This window comes from Boleophthalmus pectinirostris, unplaced genomic scaffold, assembly GCF_026225935.1.
Source record: "Boleophthalmus pectinirostris isolate CB_2022bp ecotype Guang Dong unplaced genomic scaffold, ASM2622593v1 HiC_scaffold_1, whole genome shotgun sequence".
Taxonomy (NCBI): Eukaryota; Metazoa; Chordata; class Actinopteri; order Gobiiformes; family Gobiidae; genus Boleophthalmus; species Boleophthalmus pectinirostris.
Window position 1 is genome coordinate 11,854,386 of NW_026570970.1, and position 21,597 is coordinate 11,875,982.

Below are 21,597 nucleotides of genomic sequence, written 5' to 3' on the forward strand. Positions count from 1 at the left end.
TGTTGTGGATGCAGTGTTCGTCCACACTAATCCGACTGAAAACGGCTCAAGAGACGGAACGATCTGGTGCCGCCAGCTCCCACAAATTCATCTGAGTACAGATCTGATCTGGCACTGTGTGGACGCCTGAAAACGCGGATACTCTTATACTATGCGCCACAAAGTAATCCACCACCAAAAGAGACTAGAATATATGTCCATTTATATATACGGTCTGTGCGTACGACCTGCAGACGTATAATCTCTGAAAAGTTTAACATGAACCATCTCCAACATGACAGAAGCACAGAACAGACTCACCAACAGCAGAACATCCCTCTGTCACAGGAAGAACACATGTAATCCACTGAGTCGTGTCCTTTAGTCCAACCGAAGTTGAACCGCATCAACGCACAAGGAGTGAGCTTTTTGAGTGCTTAGTTTATGCAAATTAGCCATGTGGTTTTAAGTTTCGTTACTGTAAAACGTAAACAAATGTGCTCAAAGCTGTGTGGATAGGGAAGGCTTGTGGACACAGAAACGACGTGTCTGGACTCAGATTGTTTCGGATATGGTGATACAGTGATATGTGGATTTGTTTCAGTGTAAACGTAGTCTCAGAGGGACTTCACTTCGTGGAAACCGTCTGACCTCACAGCATTAGGATTCGTTCGCTCAATGGTGGGTTACGGAAGCCGAGAGGGGTCACAACAAATACAAATGCAACAACACAACAAACCAAAAAAAGCCACAACGGAAATGACCGCGGGACTCTATTTTAATGCAAACGTCGCAACAAATACAAACGTCACAACACAAATGCAAATGTCGAAACACATCAAAAAGCCAGCCGCGGAATTCTTTGAACTATTAAGTAAAACAATTTCTTTTACTTTTTAAAATTGTTCCTTGAATAAAACAACACATTATTTGTGCATTTGTTGCATTTGTTTGCACATTTCATTTATTCCTTCATTTATCTGAAGAACATCTTCTAATCTCATTTGTTTACCTGTATTTGTTTGAGTCTTGCTGAACATCCAACAAGTCATTCCAGTATAATAACTATCTTACAGCGCTACGTACAGGTCAGGGTCAATTTCTCTTTCTCCCATTCATCAAGGAAGAATTAAGGTGATTTGCAGATTATTTGTAATTAATCCCATTTGCACAGGTAAGGGTGCTTGAGCTGTGTTTGTGTTGATTGTGGCTGATTGATGCTGACCCCAGAACAGACAAACTCATCAGCTAATTGCAGAAGGTCCATGAGGAGGTCAGGGGAGTGGAGAGAGAGGGACCTGCTCGGGTACGTACAACTCAGGGGGAAATTACTTTGCATTGTCTCTGTCTGTAGTATTTGGCTGTATGGGGTTCAATAGAGTCTAATAACAGAGCGTAGAGAAATATGAAGATAACTTTTGTCATGTTTTCTGTTCAAACATTTTGCCTCTTAAGAAAACAGTTTCCGAATGTGAATGTTGGTTAAAATTAGACTGTGCACTATGTAACTTTCTGGTGGAGGGTTTGACACTTGCTTGTCTCTATGGAGATGTTATTGCTTTGCCTGGAATGTTCCAGACTGCAGCATAGAAGTGATCTGTTTCCATGGAGACAAACACACACTCAAAATCTAATTATTACACCGGAAAAAACAATATCTAGCTAAGTTAACATGACTTAAATTAAGAACGTTTTACTATACGAGTCGATTTGACTTGAAAAGTAAAATTATCTACCAATGGAATGAGTTTTTTTTTTTTTTTTTTATTAAAGTAAAATTAGGATTTTTTTTAATTTTAAGTGCAAAAAGATGTTGTTTTTCTTATTTTAAATGTAGCAAGATGTATTTTCATATTTTAAGTCTTGTTAAGTCTTGTTCGACTGGCAGATAATTTTACTTGTCAAGTGAAATTGACTCAAATCATGATAAAACTTTCTTAATTCATGTCTTCTCACATGTGAACAGCACAGTCATCTCTATCCCTTTGATTTTTTTTTAGTAATTTTAAAGACCCAGAAATCAGATTATAGATATAGATTTTGATGTGCATGTGAACAAGGTCATTGTGTTTTCCAATGTAACATTTAGGAATAAATACACCAGAATGAGAGAGTGATTGAATGATAAATAAGTTTAATGCCACCCTGTAACATTTTCATTTAGGTAAAGTTGTCGCAGGCCCCCTACTACAGGGGTGTCAAACTCATTTTGGTCCGGGGGCCGTATCCAACCGTCTCACCCTTGTTTTTTTCTTTCTCTCTTACTCACTCTGTCTTTCCCCTCTCTCATTGCCTTCCTCTTTTACTCTCCCTCTCTCTACCTCTCTCTCTTACTCTCATTCTCTCTCTTCTCATTCTCTCTCTTACTCTCATTCTCTCTCTTTCTTTCCTTGACTTCCTCATTCTGTCTGCGGTTGCAAGGAGAGAGAGAGAGGAAAGAGGAAGAGTCAAAGAAAAAAGAGAGGGGAGAGAGTGTCGAAGAGAAAGAAGACTTCCACTCTCTCTCTCTCTCTCTCTCTCTATCCATCTATCTATCTATCTATCTGTCTGTCTCCCCTTTGCTTGTTTCCTTCTTTCTCTCATACTCACTCTGTCTTTCCCCTCTCTCACTGTTACTGTCTCCTCTTTTGCTCTCCCTCTCTCTCTCTCTATCTCTCCTTGTCTTCCTCTCTATCTATCACTCTCACCTCTTATCTCTTTTCCTCTCTTTCTCCATCTCTCTTCCTCTATCTATCTGTCTGTTTGTCTGATATAGAAAATCTATATCTTTGTCTCTTCCTTATTTCTCTCTCCCCTTTATCTCTCTCTCTCGCTCCATCTCCCTCTTGTCGCTCTCTTTCTCCACCCCTCCTCCCTCCCTCCTCTCTCTCCATCCCTTCAAACACTTCAAACACTTAAACACGTCACTTTAAGTTGTGGTGGCTGTGATTGTTGACCATAAGTTCTGTTTTACATCCTTCTTTCTTCCTTTCTTTCTTTCTTTCTGCCCACTGCTCCCTCTTCACAGTCGTAATGGCCGTCTGCTCCGAGCGATCGATACCGGCCCCTCTACAGCCCCATTCTCCATTAGAACGCCCGTCTCTGGAGCTCCTCGCGCTAAACTGACACGGATTCTCACCTGTGTATTCAAGATCATGCTCACGGCCGCTATAAACTCCGACAAGAACACCGGCAAATGTAGAAGAAAAAGCCAAAATGTTTTAAGGCGGCGGGAGTGTGTTGAAGTGGTGATTTGGCAGGTGTAATTTCAACGGGGTGAAGAGAGGCTGAGGGGGCTGGTGGTTATGCTGCTGCGGGGAGAGACGAGTAAGAAGAAGCAAAGGTAGAAAGTTGTGATTGACTAACAGCAACAAATATCTTAAGAGAAAGGTTAATGGAATGGAATGTATATTGTATTGTAATATTTATGGTTGAATATAAGATAGAGAATATTAAATAATCAACGAAAATGTAGGCAAGGGTTGATCCAAGGTTTTTACTTGACTATCAAAATATATATACAAAAATCTAATGTTTAAAACACTTGTTATTAGGAGAGGGCTAAAAACATATGTATAACACAATGAAAAAATAAATACAACAATTATTGAGCAGTAAAAACTAGTTAAAAGCCAAAGAAAATACATTTTTAAGTGTTTTAAGAAGTGATTTAAAAGCAAGAAGAGAGTCGGTTTGTCTTATGTGAATAGGCGACTCTTTCCATAATTTAGGGCCAGCAACAGAAAATGTTCTGTCTCCTCTAAGTTTCCTCCTGGACTGAGGAACCATGAGCAGAGCCTGGTCAGCAGTAACGTAGCAAATATAACCCCTTAATGCCTGAATTGATATAGATGTATATAAAAAAAAAAACATTTTGTGTGTGTTTTTGCCTTTAAGTAGTTTAATAGCTGATTATTAATTTGACTATAGCAAAATGTTGTCACAAATTTGAGTATGTTGCAAATTTGCAACAACTAGAAACAAGTGCTACATAAGCACGAACCGGCACTGGGGAAATGCAGCCACTGTTTCAGCTCATATCTTGAGCTAAACCGTTTGTTGCATATTTGTAACGGTCAGAGTTAAAGGGTTAATCTTGTGAGTGTTCCTTAATTTCATATGTAGCATTACTAGTAGGGCACAGGTGTCAAACATAAGGCCCGGGGGCCAGATCCAGCCCTCCAAGACCTTTAATCTGGCCCTTGGCTTATTTTCTTCTAAAATATTGTAATTATATTTTCTATTAAAATCTTGTTAATTTTCTGTGGTGTTTATCACAGCAGCATCTCCAGCGTCTCTGTACGTGGCCCCTCCCACCAGAGCAGCACAAATGAAGATTTGTCTCTTTCCAAACGCTCTTAAAGGACGATCGTTTTGACTGTTGACTGTGACACCCTCATCAGCAAAATGTCCAAAATGAGAAAAGTGGAGCCGAGTGCAGGATTTTACAAGAAAAATTGACTTATTCCTATTTGCAAACAAGTTAAACATTGTGTTGAAATTACATTTTTCAGGTTTCAAGTTTCAGGTTGTTCATAATATTTTAATATTTTGTAAAAGAAAGAGTTCATCAATTAAAAAAGATTTCTGTAATAGATTTGCGTTTCTCTGCACAAATATTTGAACTTATTGTTATTTTTGGGGTTTATATGACATGAGTTTTCTGATCCGGCCCCTTTGAGACAGATAGGTAGAGAGGGAGAGAGCGAGAGAGAGGGGAAGTCTTCTTCTTTCTCTTACTCACTCTGTCCCCTGTTTTTGTCTTGCTCTTCCTCACTCTCTCTTTTTCCTTGTAACCAAACAGACAGAATGAGGAAGTGAGGGAGAGACAGAGAGAGAGAGAGAGAGAGAGAGAGAGAGAGAGAGAGAGAGAGAGAGAGAGAAGAGAGAGAGAGAGAGAGAGAGAGAGACAGTGAGAGAGGAGAGAGACAGAGTGAGGAAGAGATAAAGAAGAAAACAAGGGGGAGACAGATAGATGGACAGAGAGAGAGAGAGAGAGAGAGAGACCTGACCTTTCCCTATACAGAGAAATGTATCCAGGCTTCTACCTGCAGCATTGCTCCAATTACACACAAACTAAATTGGAGCAGCCTCAGCCGCAATTCAGTTCAGTGTACACACACACACACACACACACACACACACACACACACACACACACACACACACACACACACACACACACACACACACGCACACACACACACACACACACACACACACGCACACACACGCACACACACGCACACACACACACACACACACACACACACACACACACACACACACACACACACACACACACGCACACACACGCACACACACGCACACACACACTGTGTTTAGATGGAAAGAGGGTTTATATAGGTGTGTGTATATATATATATATATATATATATATGTATGTATGTATGTGGTACATTTAAAAACTAGAAAAGCACTCAGAGAGCGCAGACCTCCGCCAAGGACTACCCCCATTTTTTATATAAATTGCAATAAAATCAGTCTTCTGGATCAGATCCGGATCAGCCTTTGGAATATGAAAGAGGATCCCATTGTCCATCCCTGAGTCAAATTTCATGGGGTTTGGTCAATAATTAACCGAGATATTGAGAAACAAAATTTTTGGCCCCATTTACCACAATGTTACCTATATTATATTTCAAAGTGATCCAGAATCCAGGATTTCTTCCAGATCACCCCCAAAATGAAATCAGTTCTTCCTTTTCACATTTCCAACAAATCCTGAAAATTTCATCAACATCGGTCCATAACTTTTTGAGTGATGTTGCTAACAGACAAACAAAACAAACAAACAAACAAACAAACAAACAGACAAACGCCGGCAAAAACATAACCTCCTTGGCGGAGGAAACAAGGAACATGTGTAACTAACATTATACAACATAAAACTATAAGTTATACAGACCTAATAATATTGTTTTTGTTTTGTTTTTATTTATTAAACAGGGTCAGTGTACATGAATAAATATTGCTACTAATTTTATATATTGAAATAAAAATATGTATGTATATTAAATGATAATTATGTTTTGCTCGTAAAGTAGAGTTTTTTGTTTTTTTTCAGTGTCTCATGTGTAACAAAGGAGCTCACTGGTCACCTTTGATTTACAATAAAATCTAATTTATCTCATATCAGAGTTTAGTGCTTCACTCACTCTGTAGAAATCATCAAAGTTTTTCAGTCTTTTGTGTTTTTTTTTTGTTGTTTTTTTTTACTCTTCTTTTTCTGATATGGACTGACAATGTGTGTCCCTGATTGGCTAATCCACCTGTCAATCACATCCGTCTGAAAACAGGGAGATTCACCGCTGATCAGACTCACAACTTCGTAAAGTACTGGAGAAGTGTGGACTCTGAATCCTGGGCAAAATGATAAGAATATTTTCACAGTATAATAACAGTATAAAAAATGTATGATATAAACAAATAAAATAAAATAATTGAATAAATAACTTGTAAAATATTTCCTCTATATATTTTTACTCAACATACCAAAGAAGTCGTCATTTTTTAATCATGACAACATCTATGCCAACAATACAAACAGTTAAAAACAGGATCTATGAACTTATTCCTCAAGTTAGTCCATTTATCTAAGTTTAAAGTAATAGATTGTATTAGCTTAGCCTTTATTTTAAATGCTCTGTTAAATCACCCCCCCACACTGTCTCTCTCTCCTGTTTTAATGTCACCATAAACTGTTCTTGTCTGCCGTTGGTGAGATATTGCGTGGCCCTCGTGCTCTCCTCGCTCCATCAGCATTCCGCTCAGCAGTTTGCAATTATAATGAATATTAATGAGTGTTTTCTCATACATAATATTCTCATAATGACTGCACAAAGTAAACGCAGCCCTGCTAAAACCACCATTTATCATAACTACAAGGCTCAGGGGCTAGACTGTCAGCACATCAGCTCCGAGAGACAGTGCTTTCAAATGGATGGGAGAAATCTGAGCTGGTCATTTACTGTAATGCTTGTTTATTCATGATGGTAACACTTCATTTCAAGTAGAGCTCAATGTGGATTGTCTTCATCAGCAACATAGAAGCATGTACAGGAGATGTTGGTAAATAAATGTAATATGGCTTTTATTTTCAGCTATATTTATTGTTCATTAACGTAAACATTTTAATGGTGCAATATGTAACTTTCAGGTGGAGAGTTCACCCCAAGCATAAATCAAAATACATCTATTTTCTTCTCCTTTATCCAGAGCCGGGTCACGGCGACACCAGCAGTCTGAGCAGGTAGACTTTCCATTTTCACTCACTTCCTCCAGATCATCGGGGGAACAGGGGGAGATCCAGCGAGGTCCCTCAGTCCCTCCAGCGTGTCCATCTCCCAGTCTAAGAACACAACAGTTTTTGCCACTGCCTCCCGACTACGGCACCTGATTTTCCCAGTGGTCTCCCATCCAAGCACTAACCAAGCCCTGCTCATCTTCTGAGGTTACATTTACACTGAAATGGGTCACTGAATCGGAAACGATTTGCGTCTAGACACGTCGTTTCTGTGTCTGCAAGCCTTCTCTATCCACACAGCTATGCACATATTTGTTTACATTTTTTTTTATCATTCATTTTTTATTAAGAATATTACAACATATACATTCCATTGTACATATCATGTGTTTTTTCTTATTTTCCATTAACCTAACTTCCCACTCCCTCCCTCTCCTCCCGCCCTCCCCTTCCTCTATATTTGTTTACATTTTACAGAAACGAAACTTAAAACCACATGGATAATTCGCATAAACTGAGTGCTCAAAACAGATCGCTATTGTGCACTGATGTGGTTCAGCTTCTGTTGGACTAAAGGACTTGACTCAGTGGAATATGAGTGTTCTTTCTGTGACACAGGGGTGTTCTGCTGACGGTGAGTCTGTTCTGTGCTTCTATCATGTTGGAGATGTGAAAAGTGTTCAACTTTTCAGAGATTATACGTCTGCAGGTCGTACGCACAGACCGTATATATGAATGGACATATATTCTAGCCTCTTAGCGTTTGGGTGATGGATTACTTTGCGGCGCATAGACCTACATCAGTGTATCAAAGTTTTTAGTGAGAGCTGGTGGCACCAGATCGTTCCATCTCTGGAGTCATTTTCCATCGGATTAGTGTGGACGAACACTGCATCCACAATGAAAACCACTCAAATATGTACTAGTGTAGATGGGTCCTGAGATCTGGCTTTGACAAGACGCTTTTTGAATGAGTGTTCACTAACATATTTTGGCACATCTCAAACAAGCTGGGTCATGGCAATGCAAACCTCTAAACTGACAACTAACTAACCATAACCCGGAATTTACACCAGGAGCGTCGGCGACATGTACTGTAGGTAGAGCTGCATACACTCGTACTTTTAAAAGCTTCAGTTTACACCAGAGACACAGATCTGTTTCTGTGACGCCAGGCTCTGTGGATTCTCACGTTTAAATACTAAACTTTTTACATTGTTCATGTATTCATTGTTGATTGGATGAATTATGTTTTAAATCACAAAACAAAAGCTGACAACAAGAGAGACAGAACTTTGCAGCAATAACTAGTCGTATCTGCGGTGCTCGCATTAATTAAACTATTCACCATTTCAGTTTAGTTGTCTGCACCACGAGTCTTTTCCTTGAGAAGTTGTTCTTGTAAAGTTGCTGTCTGATGTTGTAAAGTGTTTTATATGTATCCTCCACGACTGTAAACTTTCCATAGTCCATCATGAGTCTTTCCCTGAGCTCCTGGATACGACGCACAGTGTTTACGCGACTGCAGTTGTTTTTAGAGAACATATTTTGAAAGGGCATTGGAAGTTTATTTTGATACCACATGTTTATTTCCTGTCTTTCCTCTGATAAAAAGCCTGTAGACCCTCCGCTGTCGTTGAAAAATTATAACTCCAACCTAATTTGACTGGCATGTAGCGTAATGATGGCCGTTGGATGCGCGTTTATGACACTGCTGGTGTAAATTGTTTGGCCTGTTTAAATGTAAAGCAATACCTGTGTGTATGCTGTGCGTATGCTGTGCTGCTGCGCTTACGCACTGTTAATGCTTTGGTGTAAATTGGGGGTAATGCTATTTTAGCCAGGAACAGAAGTGGCATCATTTATACAGCAACATGTCTTGTAAACTTGAGCACATAGAGCCATCATTTCCCCTTTAAAACACGTCATACCAACATGAACAAATCATCCGTCCCTTTAACTGTAATCCACTGTAATAGCAATCCACTTGTGACCGGCCACACTCCATTTCAAGTAGTACATCATTTGTACTGAGCAAAATGGCATTACGCTGTGTAAAAGTGAAAGCCGCGCTTGAAGAGAACTACTTTTGTCAAATCCCTTCTCCCCTGGGCCGATTTACCAGCGCGGATCAGTCCTCACACATTACCCAGACAGCAGCCAGTGCCCGGTGGGGGAATTGCTGGAGCGTACAGAGAAATGGCAGACAGTCCTGGCAAATCCTATTTCACAAGATCATTTGGTTTGGAGTGAGTAAACACAGAGGGTCCATCGCTCTCAATGAAGGAGGCGTGAGGGACAATCAGGAAGTCCAGAGCTGCAGGGGAAACAGGGGCTGGTGAGAGGAGGGCCAAGAACACACTGGGACAAACAGAATGGAGGATTTTATCTTTAGACTCAAACACAAGTGGTTTGGTTCAGTGTTATGTAATACTTTGCAAATTATTGACTGTGTTATAGAAGAATACACCAAAAAAAGCTTTATCTTCTGACAATATTATATAAACATTCACTATAATTATTGTTATTGATTAAAAAAAGAAAAAAAAATCTCGTAAAGGATACATTTGGATGGAAAATGTTTTGAGCTTTTAACCGTATAAATTGTTAGTCAGGTTGGCGCCACCTAGTGCCTCCGCTTAATTTCATTTCTCTTCAGCGACTAGGTCAGGAATCGGAATAAATTAGACAGTTTGCAAGAACCCCGGAAGTGCGAGTCCGGGCACCAGCCAATCAGCGAAGAGCCAGACATTCTGTGTTGGCAACGATTCCCGAGATCGAGGATTTAAAGCTGGAAGAAAGAGAATGTTTGGTGAATTTTATCAAGGGAAAGACGTTATTGTCCTTCTTCCTATGGGATTTGGGAAAAGCTTAATATACCAGTTACAGTGATTGGTTAAATAAAAAAAGTACCAGCCAGAGCGAATGAATCCTAATGCTGCGAGGTCAGACGTGATAAATTGGCTGATAAATTGTTGTCTCCTTATCAAAAACATATCTTTCTATTCTGCTTCATTTACGCCTGTTTCATTAATCCAACATCGTCTTCTTTTTGCATTTTGCCCAGATTGTTGCATCACAGACAGAAATCCAGACTTCTCCTGCACAGTTTTTAAGTCCATAAACCATCACCGGAGTCAGTCTGCAGCTTAACTGTATTCACAACAAAAGCATGGCTCTATTAGTATTGTTCTCTCCCATTGCTGACAGCAGAGGGAGCTCTAACGGCAAAGAATTTCCTTGAAAACTGTCCTGAATTATGTAAAACTTGACTCTTGTGAGCTTTATGCCATGCTAGAATTTTGCGACATGTTCAAAAAGAGACCTGGAGTTGTGTTTTGTTTCACTGACACATGTTTGAGTACTTTACTTTGTTATGACTCTGTCTACATCTCCAAACCTCAAAATGCTTTGTTCCACTTTGTGATGTCAAGTTAACGTCTCCTTTTACCTTTAGTTCAGTAGAGATCGGCAATTCTAGGGCTGAAATGATCCAAATAATGGTCATGAAGGTGTATGGAGTTTATAAACACACTGGAGCACTTCCTGTATCACCACATGACATCTCAAGGTGGTACACAGCCTAAAGCAGTGTTTTCCAATTTTTTTTTCTGGGGACTCATATTTTAAAAGTCAAATCTTCGCAACATTATTCATAAATCATTAAATAAGTCTGTGACCGTTATTGAACATTAATGAGGATATTTTATTGTTGACTGAGTGATCGTGTCTCTATGAACATTACTATTACAGTATTTTTCGGACTATAAGACGCAATATCAAAAATGTTGAATTCTCTCGTCTATTTTCATACATAAGACGCACAAAGTGAAACAAATGGACAGCACTTGAGACTTTTTTTTTACAAGGAGGACTCAAATATAGATTAAGTTATTATGTGTTTAATGCAGCTTTGCGCACATTTGTTTATGTTTTACAGAAACTAAACTTAAAACCACATGGTTCATTTGCATAAACTATAAGCAATTTAAAAAAAAACAGCTCTTTCTTTATGCGCTGATGCAGTTCAGCTTCTGTCAGACTAAAGGACACAACTTTGGTTCGAATTCAGTAAGCACAACCAGAATTAGAAGGTGCACTGTTGATTTTTCAGAAAATTAAGGGATTTTAGGTGCACCTTATAGTCAGAAATATGGTACTCAAGTTTTAAACAAGGAAAAACAGTAATCATTGTTTCCCAGAGAAAATTGGATAGGCAAGGCGGCGCAGAGATTCCATGTACGGAGAAGAAGTGAGGAGCGGGAGGAATGTGGAAATCGTGACAAGGCGACCCAAAAAAATCTCAGTCTTTGGGAAACAATGGCCTAAAGAACACAGCCTAAACATGCAGGATTTTTGTGTTAAACATGTGCGAATGAAACAAACAACATTGAGGAAACAACATTATAACGTCGATCAGAAAATAGCGTAATATGTGCCCGTTAAATATACTATAAGCTGAAATTATAAACGAAATGAATCATATATCCAATTACAAACAAATAAAAACAAACCACTAGTTTTGTACAAAATAATTAAACATCATTAACCAAACACAACATGTCTTCTTAACGACACCACTGCTTACTGCTTTACCTGCCAGATACCGAAATCTTGTTCATTATTTGAGTGGGAAAACCCTGCTGTACAAAGTCTGGGTTAGAAAAGCTCTTGTGCGTGCTGTAAGTGGCTCTTAATCACAGCGCAGTCACTGAAGCTGATAAAGGCTGCACATTAATGAAACAACCTTGACATAAGAGTATGACAGGTACACAGCCAGTCTCCGCAAGCCAGTCTGTGCCCACTTCTAATTACACCATCCACTCCGACTGTGCTTTTGCAGTTCGTTAAGGTCATTTTGTTTCAGATTAATTTAAAAAAGAAGCAAATTAAAATGTCTGTAAGGAGTAAGCAGCGTCCACTCTGAACCTGACTGGTCATGTGGTCGGTGACAGCGAAGCAAAGCAAGAGAGAGTTTAAAAAAGATGTGGTAAAAAAAAAAAAAGAAAAAGAAAAGAAAAAGGGATGTTTGCACTGTTTGTTTGGAAGTAACTAAAGATGTGTACCGAAAATATATTCAGAATACTACATTGGAGTACTAAAATACTCTTATTTGACGGTTACTAAAATTGAAGGAATACATGCGGCCATTTGATCACAACGTTAAAGCTTGAAATTGCAGTTTTGCAGATCTTGTGGTGAGTGGGTGAGTGAGTTTTTACAAACCATACTTTTTGGACTATAAGGCTATGTTCAGCCTGCAGCCTGAAGTGACCCAAATCAGATTTTTTTGGCCTCTATGTGACCTATAATTGATCTTTTAATGACTCTGTCTGAACGACACAGATCTAATTTTTTCATATGCGACCCAGGCCACTTGGATATGTGCTCCTGAAACCGATACATATCTGATCTTTTGACATGTGACTTCAGTCTGAACGGCCAAAGTGCATTCATCCAACCTACACATTATCAACAAGCCACAAACGTCACTATTCTGCGCTGAAGTAGGTGAAAATTGTTAATGAACTCCATGTCACTGAAGCGAAGCACATCACCACTCACCACTCTTGGCTACGTCTGCACATCCACGCAACGGACGTCGCTGCCGTTGCCGCTGTCCCACAAAACGCCACGGCCAAAAACCTCGTCCTTCTCCTTCTCAATCTCCTCCTTAAAACAAGTAAGTTGTTCATGTTCTGGCTCCGGTACAAGAGGAACTTTAAAATTGCCAAGTGCTCAATGCTCGCGTCCATGTTTGGACAACTTCCGTAAACACAGAGCACGCTCGCTGTGGTTGACGTCATCGTGTCCTCTAATGCACATGTGGGACACTTTTGGGCTGTTTAATGTTCACACTGGAGATCACATACAAGTCACATTTAATTGGACATGTGAACGACCTTGCAAAAACATCGGATTTCACAAAAAAATCTGAATTGAGCATTAAATCCTGCAGTCTGAACGAAGCCTAAGTCGCTCCGGAGTATGAGTCGCAACAGCCAAAAAATGCGTAATGAAGAAAAAAAACAACAACATATAAGTCGCACTGGACTTCATCTTGAAAGATAAGTTCTAGTAATAACAACAGAACAGAGAACAACAGACTGTTAACATCACATATGAACAGTTCTTCAGATAATTATAGCTTAAACAACAGAACAGAACAAGTTTACCAATCTCTCAATCTCACTCCAAATCACTAAATCCACAAAATTCTTCATCCTCTGTGTTACTTCTGAGCAAGTCCACAAACTCCGGAGGTAAACGGAGCACTGCTTCCTCTTCCATGTAGCTGTCGTCAGACTCAGCATCAGTTCCAGTTAGAATTATTCTGGCCTTTCTGAATCCTGACAGGATGGTTTCAGTTGTCACTGAAGTCCAGGCTTTGTCGATTCATCCAGTGACTTCCAGGAAAGTTTCACGGTGCATCCTCCCTGTTACCGTGAAGCTGTATTCTCCATCCCAAACTTTCTTTCTGCTACTCGATAACCGTTTTCAGCTGCATATTTCACTACTTGCAGCACAGAACAGAGGCTCTTTCTGCAGGAGACATGCGCAGTAGAGTGAAGTGACAGTGGTACAGGAGTAATAGGAGCAGCAGATACTGACACACAAGTCTAGAGCCTCTCACACTGTCACTGTGAAAATTTTAATGTATAAGTCATACCAGAGTATAAGTCGCAGGAAACACCCAAACCATGAAAAAAGTGTGACTTATAGTCTGAAAAATAGGGTAATTTGTGATAAATAATGGTGCAACAATGCAGTTTTTAAAAACCTCTGTTGCATTTTTAGATGATAATGTAATCCACTTCAATGTGAAAGTGTTTAAAGTAGAACATAATACTGAGAGACTTGGCTTCTTTTGTAACACACATTTTACAAAAAGCCAATTGATACTTGGCTCACAGAGTATTATTTTTAAACTGCATTTTCTTTACTGACCTCAGGCCATCGCAATGTTCAAAGATATTTGAAATCTTTTATTCCCACTGCCTTTCAGCTTTTAAATTCTATGTAGATGTAAAGTCTTTTTATTGGGAGCCTCTTAGACCTCAGAGCTCCTTTTTGTTCAGAATTGCTCCATGTGTTGAACATTTGTCACTATGTGTTTCTGAATCTGATAGAAAGAAAATGTTAGAAATTGCAATTTAATGCAAGTATACGGTAACGAAACCCAACATACTCTTCCCAAACCTGGATGTTACATTTTATTAGAAGCAGTTCCCAAATTGAGAGTCGAAGCAAGTGTAAAGTCAGAGTTGGCCAACCTTACATTTGGACAAACACTCCAACACTAAGCAAGCTTGCAAAATATTAAATTTAAGTCACAGATGTCAAATGTAGCACAACTGAATATGAATGTAGAAGACCTTTCACTGGTTTGGGGCACACAAACCAACATGTTTCACTTGCATAAATGTTTTTTAGTGCTGTAAAAAAAAAACAAATTATTCAATGTAAGAAATATTACTGGGACTTAAGAGACAACCACACAGTGATCGATCAAAAGCAGATTGTTACCCGTAAATACACAGCTAATCACCACCACACCCTCTTGAGTCATCAGTCATTCCCCAAAATACCCAGAATCCCCCTCTCCACCAGCTCTCCTCCTCCTCTCCTCCACCGCTGTGTCCTTCAGACGACTATAGACCAGGGACAGTGCTCTGACAGAGTCCATGCTGTAGTGTGCTCCGTGTTGTTGTGGTGAGAGAGTGAACTCAGAGCTGTGACTGATCCATCACCCAGCAGCTCCTGTCTCCGCCCCAGCACACAGACTGCACACAGGCTGCACACGGGCTGCACACAGACCGGCTCTCGGCCTGGTTCAGGGGCCAGTCCGGGGCCCCTGCTGCTGGAGCCCGGGGTCCGCTCGGCTTCGTCCACTGGCTCCGGGCCAAAACTAAAAAGCTGCCACTGCTGTCCTTCACCCTGCAGCTCTGGTGAACGCTGTTTTGTTACCAACTTTGTCAGATGGGTAAATGGTTGTCTCTTTATAATAAATAGCAGATGTAACACCGCAAAACAAGGTGAATTATGGATATTTTTGGGACTCATCCAAGCAGATTCTTCACTTCTGACACTCTATACAGGAGCATCTCAAAAAATTAGAATATTATGAAAAAGCTGCTGTCCTGTCTGTATCATGTCAGTCGATCACACCATTACTTTTGTATCAATGGAAATTTTAAATTTAAACAAACATACAGACAACCAAAACCATTCTGTTGGGATTCAGAAAGGCCGGAATAATTCTAACTGGAACTGATGCTGAGTCTGACGACAGCTACACAGAAGAGGAAATGGAGCTCCGTTTACCTCCGGAGGTCGCAGATTTGCTCAGAAGTGACACCGACAATGAAGAATTAAATGGATTTAGTGAATTGGAGTGAGAAGGAGAGTTTGGTAAACTTGTTCTGTTCTGTTGTTTATGCTATAGTTTATCTGAAGAACTGTTCATATATGACGTTAACAGTCTGTTGTTCTCTGTTCTATTGTGATTACTATAACTTGCCTTTCGAGATGAAATGTTGGTTCCCAGTCTCTGATTTAAAAAATTAATTTCCCCCAAAAAGAGCAACTTATAGACCGGTGCAACTTATATATACGATAAGCCATATTCATTAAGAAATAAATGCTTGAAAGGCTTATATGTACATGTAACTATTTGGATTAAAGTCAAAACATATTCACTCTAAAAATGACAGAATTCAACCTTCTTTTGTGATACTACAGAGTCATGTTTTTATGAATACATTTTTGACACCCAAATATAGACTGCTTATCACAAATCTTCTTTTACTTTTAAAAAGGGCTGCATTTTCCTTGTATGATTTTAAATATTGCTATAAGGATCATTTCTTTCCAAAAGAAAGTCATATTTTGCAGATTACAAACTGCAAGTAGTAAAATATGCAGCCGAAAACGGTAATCGAGCAGCAGAAAGAAAGATTGGAGTGAGTGAGAAACTTGTGAGACCGGGAGGGTGCAAAATGCAACTTTTCTAGAAGTCACTGGATGGATCGACAAAGCCTGGACTTCAGTGACACCGAAACCATCCTGTCGGGATTCAGAAAGGCCAGAATAATTCAAATTGGAAAAGATGCTGAGTCTGACGACAGCTACACAGAAGAGGAAGCGGCGCTCTATTTACCTCTGGAGGTCACGGAGTTGCTCAGAAGTGACACAGAGGATGAAGAATTCAATGGATTTAGTGATTTGGAGTGAGAGCGTAAACTTATTATGTTGTGTTGTTTATGCTATAGTTATCTGAGTAACTCTCAGTTCCTCGTCTCTGATTTTATAAAATCAATTTCCCACAAAAAGTGTGACTTATACTGCGACGTATACTCCGGAGCAACTTATAGTCTGAAAAATACAATAATCTAATAAGTTACTTTACCATATTTACTTGTTTATATTTATAGGAGTGATATGACAGCTTTAACACTTTTACCCACATACAAATAAAGTACCATAACGCAGCATAAATCTATACCACACAAATCTGTCATTTTCAACTTTGTTATGAGAAACTTCCCACTTACTAAAACTTGTATGGATTGAAATAACAATAAGCAGCCTCATTATTTCTCCCTTGCAGACGACAGGCCCGTGATGTAGAGCAGATTTGAAGCGGGCCCTGATCATCTGCTGTAGCCTATCTGTCACATCCACAGTCGCACTAGCACTGTTCCTCTGGTGTCAAAGCTCTCCAAACCAAGCAGATGGAGCAGGCTGGCAACAGAAGGCCCCACAATCACGGATCATTTGATTGGAGATCTGATTTAATTATCCAACCAAGTGTCTCGTCTTGGAGGGGAGTCAATCCGCGTCGGCCTACTGTACAATATGTGTAAGCAACTGTTACAATGGTCTGTTAATAAGAGAGATGAGAGGAGCCGACAAGGAACGAGCTGTATGGGGGGGGGGGTGGAAATAGGTTGTGAGCTTGAAAGTTAGAAAAGAAAGAAAGAATAAATAATTAACATACATCATCATTGAAGATTTTGATTTGTTTTTTAGTTTTTTGTTTTATTAGTTGAAGTGTTTTTTACATTCCCACTCTCCATACCTACCCAACAAACCACTGGTCTATGAAGAACTTAAGTAAAAGTACAAATGCAATGGTAAAAAGTTACTCAAGTAAAAGTGTCACATGAAAAAATCCAAGTAAAAAGTCTTAGGGTCTGTTTACACGAGAACACTTGCAGGTAAAAATGACAAAATATTTTATCGGAAGTGCCTTTAGTTTAGATTACATTTCCATTTTATGTGGCCCACAAGGGGTTAAAAGGTATAATTTATTTTTATATTGCGACTCTATGCCGCTACTACATCTCCCACAATGCATCGCAGTTGTTTCCTGTGAAGTGACTGCATCTCGCCACTAGACAAGCCGAGAAAACTCATCAAATTTCCCCAAAAATGTTCAAGAAAGGAAAAATTGATGCAGAAGGACGGTTATTTTATGAATGTTACTGAAGGAGTAATGTGAATGTCTTAACTTAGACCTTTAAATCAAATCAAATCCACTTTATTTCTACAGCACATTTCATAAACAAAACAGTTTCCCAAGTGCTGCACAATAGAAATAAGTCATATCCAATAGAAATATAAAGTAAAGCTCTACTTAACTCTACTAGTCCTCATTAAAACAATAAAACTGGTTTAGTCCTGGTTTAGACCTGGTTTAGTCCTCCTAGTTCAGTCCTGGTTTAGTCCTGGTTCAGTCCTGGTTCAGTCCCAGTTTAGACCTGGTTTAGACCTGGTTCAGTCCTGGTTCAGTCCCGGTTTAGACCTGGTTTAGTCCTCCTAGTTTAGTCCTGGTTTAGTCCTGGTTTAGTCTTGGTTTAGTCCTCCTAGTTCAGTCCTGGTTCAGTCCTGGTTTAGTCCTGGTTTAGTCTTGGTTTAGTCCTCCTAGTTCAGTCCTGGTTCAGTCCTGGTTCAGTCCTGGTTTAGTCCTGGTTTAGTCCTGGTTTAGTCCTGGTTTAGTCTTGGTTTAGTCCTCCTAGTTCAGTCCTGGTTCAGTCCTGGTTCAGTCCTGGTTCAGTCCTGGTTTAGTCCTTCCGGTTCAGTCCTGGTTTAGACCTGGTTTAGTCCTGGTTTAGCCCTTGTTTAGTCCTGGTTTACTACTAGTTCATTGCTGGTTCAGTCCTGGTTTAGTCCACCTGGTTCAATCCTGGTTTAGTCCTGTTTTAGTCCTGGTGTAGTCCTGGTTCAGTCCTGGTTCAGCCCTGGTTCAGTCCTGGTTTACTCCTCCTGGTTCAGTCCTGTTTTAGTCCTGGTGTAGTCCCAGTTCAGTCCTGGTTTAGTCCTGGTTCAGTCAGTCCTGGTTCCTGGTTCAGTCCCGGTTCAGTCACAAATCGCATACCCCCACTTAAAAAATCCCCACTACACCATTGACCCTGAGGGATTTTCCACTCCACGTCTCAGTCGTCTTTGTGACTCAGTCAAAGGCCTCAGTGCAGTTTTACAGGAGGACCGGTCGGGGGGGTCACCAGATCCTGTGGAAGAACCAAAAATGTCCCTTCTCTGTGTCCTGCAGCTCACCCTGGAGTTTCGCTTGATGACAAAACAGCTCATTCCATCAAAGTATTTCCTCTGGAAGGTCTCCTGCCTTCAGACACACTGGCTCACCAATTTTTCCCCAGCAACTAATCAATCTCATCAAACTTACGAAATGACCCATCAAACCCATTTTCCCATTTCCCGACAATAACCGATCAATCACCCTGAACAGATCCCCTGAATTCACTCAAACTATCTACTCAGCATTTTGGGTCAAATCAATGAAGAAGAAGAAAAAGAAGGAGAAAAAAAAATGGGTCGTATAAAAATAATTTATTGAGTAAAATATCAAACTGAAATTACAAGTTGTGATTTTCATTTGTGCCTCTCCTCAACTCTCTCACGGGTACAACAAAGGCAGCGGGACAATGAACCAAAATTACAATCATGTCCGACTCCTCTCCGTGATTTGAAGAGGTAAATTAAACGGCGTTGTCTGCTGTAGTTTGCGATGTGGGAAAAAAAAAACAAAATGAGACGTATTTAACATTCACGGACAAAGCTGAAAAAGTGACAATCGTCCGTCTCCATGGAGATCGGTAATGTCCGCGGATCATTGTGTAGACTCGTGTGGGCAGGCTTAATGCAGATAGGATGCCATTATTATTTTCTGTATCCTAATGACCATCATTATGCATGGACACTGATTGAATTCCATTTGTTACCTGCGTTTGAGCCTGAGTGGAATAATTACCTTTTAAGTATCGCTATTAAAATTCATGCACGGATGTTCGGCTTCCTTTAAAAATAACTACTCTTTGAATAGAAAAGTGGCTGTAATGCGACAAGTCTAATTACATATGGGGCTTATGGTGGCTTTTTAAGTTTGTCTGTAAGTGGAAGTGATAGAAAAGGAAGCTGCTCTGTTTCTATCAATGCTGCTCAGTCGCTTAATATTTAATTAAAATAGATCGGCGGTTAAGTGTGATCAATACGGCAGACGCTCGGAGGGCCTTTTTCACCCTCTACTGTCGCATACCAAATATAAGTCTTAATGTCTACTGTTCTGCAATGTTTATGTAGCTATGTAAAAGTTTTTGGTAGTAAAAAACATTGAAAATAAACTATATAAGCCATGAAGGTTTGTATTGATCAGAGTCTTGTTGTTTAAATCCGTTTAAATTGATGTTATCGTCTTAAAACTGTTTTTTGGTTGTTTAATAATGTGTTAATGGTGTCACTATGATAACCGCTGAACATTCTGCAATAGACAGTCATGCAGAACCTCCCCCCAGCGTGAGGTCACTGCAAAGATTCAGTAGTTAAAATTGAGCTGGAGGGCAGGTGAGTTCAAGCCTGATTCATCAGCCGGTTTCACTTCGTGGAAACTGTCGGACCTCGCAGCATTAGGATTTGTTCGCTCGATGGTTGTCGGGTACTTTTTTAATTTAACCAATCGCTGCTATTTGGTCGTGACGTATGTAATACACCAAATCCCGTAGGAAGAAGGGTAATAACATCTTTCCTCTTGATAAAATTCAACAAACATTCTCTTTGTTCCGGCTTTAAATCCTCGATCTCGGGAATCGTTGCCAACACAGAATGTCTGTCTTCGTCTACATCCATCTCGATGCTTTTGTTTACTGTTGTGCTGAACCACAAAAGGGACCCAGACAGGCGCTTGAGTTTGACGTCATGGCTTCACAGCTCTTCACTGATTGGCTGGTGCGTGGTCTACAACTTCAAAGGTTCTTGCAAACCATCTAGTGTATTCTGATTCCTGACCTAGTCGCTGGAAATAAATAAAATCGAGTGGAGGCAATAGGTGGCACCAGCCTGGCTAGGTGAGCTCTAAAATTGAGTTATAATTTGCTTTTGAAAAACATGCAGAGATAAGCTCTTTGTGCTTTTACGGACAGGGAAGATATTTGTGCTTTTCTCTCTTGAATTTAACAAAAGTTAGTTTTTTCAGTCATGTTTTTGTGATGCTTTGACCAATCAGCATGAAGTATCTGCTTGAACGCTCCAATCATTGGTTCTGATCACATTCAGTGAGAGCATCTCAGACCGATGTGCAGAACTTAATGAATGAATTTAAATCCAGGCGACATATTGGTAGGAATTAAGAAAGTGGTGATGGGACGGACACAAGCAGGGGAGCAGACAGTGTCCAGAAGTGAACCTTCACACTTCTCATTCAAAAAGCAAAGGGGCCCAAGTGAGAATTTTTTCCACAGGCCCCCCATTGTCTGCTGACGGTGTGTTTAGCAGAGGAGACTTGTTGTTGTTGTGTGGTTGGAAATGAACATTTGGGAGACACAAATTGACCTGGTTGATTACTCTAGAAATATCTATGAACATAAGTTGAAGAAAAGTTACTGTATTGTAAAGATTCTGATGCGTTGCCGAAAATTTCTTCTGATGAGACAGTTATAAGGTTAAATATGTTTGTTTAAAGCGATGGTAAAGACTGAGTGCAGCTGAGGTGGTGTCAGTGATGAGTTAAGAAAAAAACGCATTTTTACTGGCATTTTTCACTTGATTAGATAGAGAAATTAGAAAGTTTTGCAGTAAACTAATAGTAAAATCATTATACTTTGTCAAAATTTAGCTCTAAAAAGATCTTTCATCAGTACGCAAACACAACTAAAACTCAACTTTTTTTCTCCTCCATTTTATTCCTTCCATTCACCACCCACCGACTTGTACAATCCACTTTACGTTAACCACACTAACCCGTGTTTACATCTGGGGTAAATAAGACTTTGTGCTTTGCTAACACAGCCATCTCTGTCTCCACCGCGCTTGTGAACGGATCCCGGCTAACCTAATCCATCAATGACAGATTAGCGCTA